Source organism: Prionailurus viverrinus, chromosome A1, assembly GCF_022837055.1.
Source record: "Prionailurus viverrinus isolate Anna chromosome A1, UM_Priviv_1.0, whole genome shotgun sequence".
In the NCBI taxonomy this organism is placed as follows: domain Eukaryota; kingdom Metazoa; phylum Chordata; class Mammalia; order Carnivora; family Felidae; genus Prionailurus; species Prionailurus viverrinus.
The window spans coordinates 208,481,985-208,489,818 of NC_062561.1; the positions used below are offsets into that span (position 1 = coordinate 208,481,985).

Genomic DNA, 7,834 nt, shown 5'->3' on the forward strand with positions numbered 1-7,834 from the left:
TTAATTTTTTACAGTGTATCTTTTTAATTTTTTAAGTTTTACTTTTTTTTAATTTTATTTTTTAAAAATTTACATCCAAATTAGTTAGCATATGGTGCAATGATGATTTCAGGAGTGGATTCCTTAATGCCCCTTACCCATGTAGGCCATCCCCCCTCCCACACCCCCTCCAGTACCCCTCTGTTTATTCTCTATATTTATGAGTCTCTTCTGTTTTGTCCCCCTCCCTGTTTTTATATTATTTTTGTTTCCCTTCCCTTCTGTTCATCTGTTTGGTCTCTTAAAGTCCCCATATGAGTGAAGTCATAAGATATCTGTCTTTCTCTGACTGACTAATTTCACTTAGCATCATACCCTCCAGTTCCATCCACGTAGTTGCAAATGGCAAGATTTCATTCTTTTTGATTGTCGACTAATACTCCATTGTATATATACCACATCTTCTTTATCCATTCATCCATTGATGGACATTTGGGCTCTTTCCATACTTTGGCTATTGTTGATAGTGATGCTATAAACATTGGGGTGCATGTGTCCCTTTGAAACAGCACACCTGTATCCTGTGGACAAATGCCTTGTAGTGCAATTGCTGGGTCATAGGGTAGTTCTATTTTTAGTTTTTTGAGGAACCTCCATACTGTTTTCCAGTGTGGCTGCACCAGCTTGCATTCCCATACAATGTCTCTTTCTATGTAAGGTGCCATATCCACAGGTTTCAAGGATTAGGATGGGGCCATCTTTGGGGGACCATTATTCTGCCTACCACACTCTTGCCGTATCCTGAGTAAACCCTGGCTACATGCCTTTCTTTCCCTCCCCTTTCCCTGTCCTCTCCCATGCCCACCCTCTTGGTAGTTCTGCTCCCTGGCAGACTGCATTGAGTCCAGAGAAAGACTCCTCGGTCATCACGTCTTCTGTACAGGTCTCAGCCTTCCAGAGCCTGTTCCCTCTCCTGGGTCTTCAGCTTTTGGTAGCTGCCCTGCTGAGCTCTCTGGGAAATATTTCAGAGGAGCCAGTGGGCAGCTACCCAGATTTCCAGCCTGAACTGCATGGCACAGGTTCCAGACTCACCCCGGTCAGGTTCACCATGTGAGGGTGCAGCATTCAGTTCTAGGAGTTAACAAGTATACGCAAGCAGTTTTCTTGGAAGTCGATGTGCATCAATGTCAGGGAACAGCTGCAAATGCAATATATCAGCAACACCAACGTTTCTGTGTTTTCAAAACAAAAGGAGAATTGACCAATATCAAGGAGGTGATGCTGTGGGATTAGAAGAAAAAAAAAATCAAGCAGTACTTAGAAAAACAGGACACAGATCTTTCAAAAGGCTATATAGATTTAATGCCTTCTAATATGCTGCACATGCCTTAATGAAAGCAAAGAGTATGAGTTGGACAACTGTTTCTGAAAAGGCATGACCTTCTTGGAATCTGATTGTGAAGAACAGCTACTTATTACTGTAGCATTTAAGCAACTTGTTAAACTCTATTCAGTGAAATTGCAAGGGGCTTGTATTGGTCAGGGTCTTAAATATGCAAAAAAATTTTTTTAATTTTTAAAGTTTATTCATTTATTATTTCTGAGAGAGAGAGAGAGAGAGAGAGAGAGCACAAGTGGGGGAGAGGGAGAGAATGAGAGGGAGACACAGAATCCAAAGCAGGCTCCAGGCTCTGAGCTGTCAGCACAGAGCCCGACGCGGGGCTTGAACTCACAAACTGCTAGATCTGGACCTAAGCCGAAGATGGAAGCTTAACCAACTGAGCCACTCTGGTGCCCCAATATGTAAAAGTTTTTATCAATCTACTTCAATCTATGGATTTTGAAGAAGCAGAAAGAAGTGATCAACTCAAGCTCTGGAACTAACAGAGGATAATATTAAAGATGATAGCATTGTCCTACTGCATTATTATTAATCTTCACAATGTAGCTGTAGTTGTTCAGTACAATCAAGATAAAGAAACAGTCATTCCATATCTTACATTTATTGGTACTGGAATCCAGGCAACAAATATGAATGACTTTAAGCCAGTAGTTGGAAAAATAAAAGCCACAAAAGACACCCGAAGACCATATTGCTATCAGGTCTATAGCTCCTGGATAATTTCTTGATTGTCCTCAGAGACTGTCAATATTCCATTCATTGCAATTACCAACAAATCATTGTTTTTTTTTCAGATGGTATCACTAGTGTTTTTATTGTAATCTTGATAAATGCAATGGTAAATAAAAGCCACTACTTTTTCTAACCTTAAAAAAAAGCAATAGCTAACCTCCCAAGTTTAAGATTGATTGGCTAATTTGCATTGTTTCCCAACACCCCTCTTTTTAGGAAAGAGTTTTCAAAATCGGAGAGATGGTGAGACCCTTAGCAGAACTGATGAAACCATCCAGTTTCTGGATAGTCAATAGAAAACTTTTATTGGAGAACAATTTTGCAGTATTTTTTTTTTTTGGAAGATTTCTCTGAAATTCCAGTTTAGGTGACTGATAACAAAGAAGTAGGCAGTGATGAGTGGTGGTAACAGTTTCTTCTAAGCAGCTGGAAATGGGTTGATGTTCTGTGTGAAATGAGGGCACAAAAATACACAGCTATGGTATCTTCCAGCAGTGGCTGGACCCACACATTCTGGGACATCGTGTCCACACTGATAGCCATGAGTACTGCCCCTTCATACATTTGAGGGACAATGGAAAATGCATGAAAATCCCATGTGAAAGGATATTTCTGAACTATGGATTTATACATTCTAAGAGACTCTTCCCAGTTTTCCACTGATATTCTGAGCAGAAAGGTGGAATTTGTAGGAGATAGAATGTAATCAAAAGAGTAAGGAATCAGACGAATGTTCTTAATCAGAAACAGGATGCCCAAAAGAGCATCTACTCAGATCTCCTTCCAGGGGGTCCTATGATGTATGAAGTGAGCCCAAGGATTTCTATGGGGATACATCCTGGGGGACCAGAAGCACTTCTTTGGGGAAGGACATGATTCTACAAGCTTGAGAGTACCCTACATTTCTCAGCTCAGTTTCAGTTTTATTTTTTTCTAAAATGTCTAGCCCCCTCCCCTCACTCCATATGAGATTTCAGGAATGACTCTAAATTGCACATCTGGGAAATTTGACTCAAATCAGTTATCTAAATGTGGGACTGATAAAGAACTATCTAAGTAGCACTGATAACTCATGACAATGATTGTATTGCCTTCCCACCCATCCCCCAATCTGAGGTAACTTTTTAATTGTCAAGTGTGGTGATGAGCTATTTCACAAGAACATTAAAGATTTCGCATGTAGTTCCCAATCCTAAATTTATGCACGCTGAGAGCAGAGATCGTTCTCTTTCATCCAAGAAACAAATTTCACAATAAACAATTTATTACTTTTTAAAGCATGGTGTAAGAAATAAGATAGAGCATAAAGTCGATATTTCTCAGCAGTTTACTTCACAGGACCTGGCTTATTTTGAGAGAAAAATAATGTTTTCTTTTGTTTTTTAGGCCCTCCTTTTCCCCAAATCTTTCATATCTGGGAATGGGGAGGTTTAGATCAGTGAAGGTAAGAGGGACGGGGGGTGGGGGGCAGAGTTGTAAGTGCTAACATAAGGAATGGATTCAATAGGCAATGAATATTACACAAGAAATGCTTACCTCCATTCACTCTCGTTTTCAAATTTACCATTTATCAATTGAAATAGATTTCAGCATTTTCCAAGACCGTGTAAAGTAAGACCAATGATGTTGGCTACCATTCACCTACCATGTGGCAAGCATTTTTCTTGCATTATTTTTGATACTCTCAACAATCCAACTAGATAGTTGATACACTCATCATTTTATTATAAAGAAATTGAGAATCACAGTACATTTGTAACAAATAACCAAGTTGGAATTTCAATCCAGGTTTGTCATCTTTCTGTAAGGATTTCTTGTCTCTTTCAAGGGATATCATTGAAAATACTTTCCCCAAGAGAGGTGCAGTCATCAATGAATTATCCGGTGCTGTGACTGAGTTACATAGTTGATGCTCTAGAGCCCACATTTGTTTTTCTTCTGGCTGCATCCCTTTGGTCTCTAACACTGGACTCCTTTCTCATACCATTTATCAGACTTCTTTAAACTATGCTGTCCTTCCAGGAAAAAACAGAACAATTAGAACTTATTCATCCAAAGTCATGAGTTTTCATAGATATACTTTTGCTGATAGAACAGAAGACAAAATGGGCACCTGGGTGGCTCAGTAAGTTAAGTGTCTGACTTCAGCTCAGGTCATGGTCCGTGGGTTCAAGCCCTGCATTGGGCTCTGTGCTGACAGCTCAGTCTGGAGCCTGCTTCAGATTCTGTGTCTCCCTCTCTCTCTGCTTCTCTCCCACTCATACTCTGTTTCTCGAAAATGAATAAATGTTAAAAAAAAAACAGAAGAGAAAAACATTCAGTTATTATTTTGCAATATTACTATCACCACATTTTTCTATTCATGGGAGTTTTTGAATATAATGTATACAAGTGACTATGCTGGGAATTGCAAATGTGTACACAGATGTGTACAACTTCAACTCGTAGATGCATAGCAGAATACAATAAATTTGTCATAGCATTCTCATTATTCTTAACCCATTGATTAGAAAGAATTATCCCTGGAATTAAATGTTCTTGCCATGTCTGATGTATGCAGTGGTCTTCTTACTAAAGTTCATTTATTTGCTAATATACTGGCTGGCTACATATTTGAGGAATGCAAAGGTAATTTCCATACCTAGAAGACATCAAGGAATGATCAAGGTTGAGAGGTTTCCAAACTGTGGTCATCAATAATCTCTTGGAAGCATGAGAAGACAGTGAAGCAACCAGGCCTCACACCTGCAGTTCAGCTCAGACAAAGCAACTCTGCATGTATATAAAATGAATATATATATATATATATATATATATATATATATATATGAAATTTAAAAAGATATATATTGTATGTTATCATACACATTTTATATATTTATAGAAATCCATGTAGGTTTTCTGGGGTATTAAAATGGTTTTACTGGGGTATCTGGGTGGCTTAGTTGGTTAAGATCTGACTCTTGGTTTTGGCTCAGGACATGATCTCAGAGTTCATGAGTTTGACCCCTATGTGGGGCTCTGTGCTGACAGTGTGGAGCCTGCCTGAGATTCTCCCTCTCTTCCTCTCTCTCTGCCCCTTACCCTCTCTCTCTCTCAAAATAAATAAAAATAAAAACTTAAAAAAATGGTTTTATTGCTAGAAACATTCTTAAAATTGGTTATTTTGTCAGTCCCACTGAAAATATAGATGATCACTCTGATGTCCCAGGCATACAGCTACTAAGCCTAAACCAGAACACCCATTTTTTTTATCCTGCTCTTTCCTAGATTAGCTGGTACTTATACATTATATATATATAAACCTCTTCTAGGAAAAATATATCTAATTAGAAATCTCTGAAAGGATGTGTGTGTGTGTGTATGTGTGTGTGTGTGTGTATTTTTAAAGGTAATTTTGGGGGCGCCTGGGTGGCGCAGTCGGTTAAGCGTCCGACTTCAGCCAGGTCACGATCTCGCGGTCCGTGAGTTCGAGCCCCGCGTCAGGCTCTGGGCTGATGGCTCAGAGCCTGGAGCCTGTTTCCGATCCTGTGTCTCCCTCTCTCTCTGCCCCTCCCCCGTTCATGCTCTGCCTCTCTCTGTCCCAAAAATAAATTAAAAATGTTGAAAAAAAAAAATTTAAAAAAAAAAAAGGTAATTTTGGGGGTGCCTGGGTGACTCAGTCAGTTGGGCATTTGACTTTTGATTTCAGCTTAGGTCATGATCTCACAGTTTGTGACATCAAGCCCCGCCTCAGGCTCTGTGCTGAAAACATGGAGCCTGCTTGGGATTCTCTCTCTCCCTGTCTCTCTGCCCCTCCCCATTCATGCTTTCTCTCTCTCTGTCTCTCAAAATAAATAAATAAGCATAAAAAATAAGTAAAAAAACAGGTTAGTCTTGCTGACTTGTCCTTTTATGCAGTTCAGATGTGGTAAGATAGAGTTTTCCCAACCTCAAACCAGAAGCTTAACATTTGTCAAGTATGCTTTTGCCCGTGAGTTGTAATAATTTTTGCTTCCTTCAGGATGACATCTAGAAAAATCAATGATGTGCTCAAAGGGAAATTCTGTGTACATGTTTTCTTTTATTTTTTAGAACATGTAGCCTCTTCAAGTAAGTTTGCATATTCTTTCAAGTAAGCAAAGTGTTGAGATGAAATATTTGTTTGACTGAGGGAGTTTAAATAGGTGGCTCTGTTTTTAGAATGCTGTCCAGATATTACATTGATGTGTACTTTAAACAGCATTTATCCTGTGGAAGCACCCAGGACCTCCTGTTTACAACTAGAGCCTTCTGATGCCTGCTATTTCTTGCCAAAATATTATTGCCTATTCTTAGGCTTCAAACCAGTTTTTGTGTTTCTCCCCAGAGATTCAAGGACAGAACAGGGGATGGAATATAGAAAAGAAAATTGATACTTGGTTTTAATATTTTCTCCATTCTTTCTCCTGGTTAGTTTCTATTAACATTGATAAACACATTGGGATATCAAAATGGGAAACCGCAGCAAATTAACAACAACAACAACAACAATAATAATAATAATAAAACCTGGTCAGAATTTGGGTTTGAATATCAATTTCACTGATTATCAACTCTGTGGTTTAGGACAGATTACTACCTCCCTTTAAACCTTTTTCTACCCTCTTGTAAAATAGGGATTGTAATACATATATGATATGGGTATTAAAATTCTATGTCTAATACATAATGGGTATTCAGAAAACTTTTAACCAAATATGAATGTGATATTATAACTAACAAAAAGTCCATTAATTCCAAAATATCCTTTTTTTGCCATTATGGATAGAACTAGAATAAGGAATCTTTTTTTTTGTATTACATGAAAATTACAATATGCATTAAGTTATAATTATCTACGGAATGAAGAAATAAACATGCAGAAGCAAACATACATTTTATAGGATAGCAAATTTACCCCATAAGATACCCCTGAAAAAATGGGCACTAGGACATGTAACTTTTGGCAGACAAGTGAAAGGTCGAGAACAATGTGACTTGGAACTGACAATATCTCAGTAGCCAGAGCCATACCTTCGTAACTAAATCTAAGAGCATTAGTAATTTGGACAGAGCTTACCAAAATGATGGACAGGGTCACTGAAAGGTAAAATTAACAAAAGCTTCAAGATAAATTATATTAGCTGGTTGATTCTTCCCAGGTTCTACCTATGTATTGACGTTTTGGAAAACCATGTAGTAGAGAAACAGAGCAGAAAGGGAACAGTGCTTACTGAATTATGTGGTCCAAAAATTGTGTTAAGTATGTTTTGCATGTAAAAATAAAATCATTCTGGAAATCATCTTCTGATTGGTAACAGAAAACAAAACAAAACAAACTCCCCCACTCCTCTCCAGTAGCAGAAGGATGCTATTAAAAATGGAAGCTGTTTCATTATATGTGTATTTAAAATGCTAAGTAGCCTAAATTTATTTCTTTTCATCTCATATCCATGGATATAGAAATAAATGCAAGATCTTAGTGAATTAGAATCATATGTGAAGTGGTATTACTTGCTAAGGTTGCTATAACTAAACCTTGCTAAGGTTGCTAAAGCCACAGAATGGGTGGCTTTAACAACAGAAATTTATTTTCTCACAGTTCTGAAAGCTAGAAGTTCAAGATTAGGGTATCAGAGGGTTGGCTTCTTCTGAGGGTCATGAAAGGAGGATCTGTTCTAGGCCTCTTTATGTCCTTGTAGATGGATGTTTTCACATCGT

General features: G+C 38.1%; 1 pseudogene; it reads left to right on the forward strand.

Moving 5' to 3' along the window:
- Positions 1-799: 799 nt before the first annotated feature.
- On the forward strand, positions 800-2,109 carry LOC125164803 (thioredoxin-like protein 1; annotated as a pseudogene).
- Positions 2,110-7,834: the final 5,725 nt, after the last annotated feature.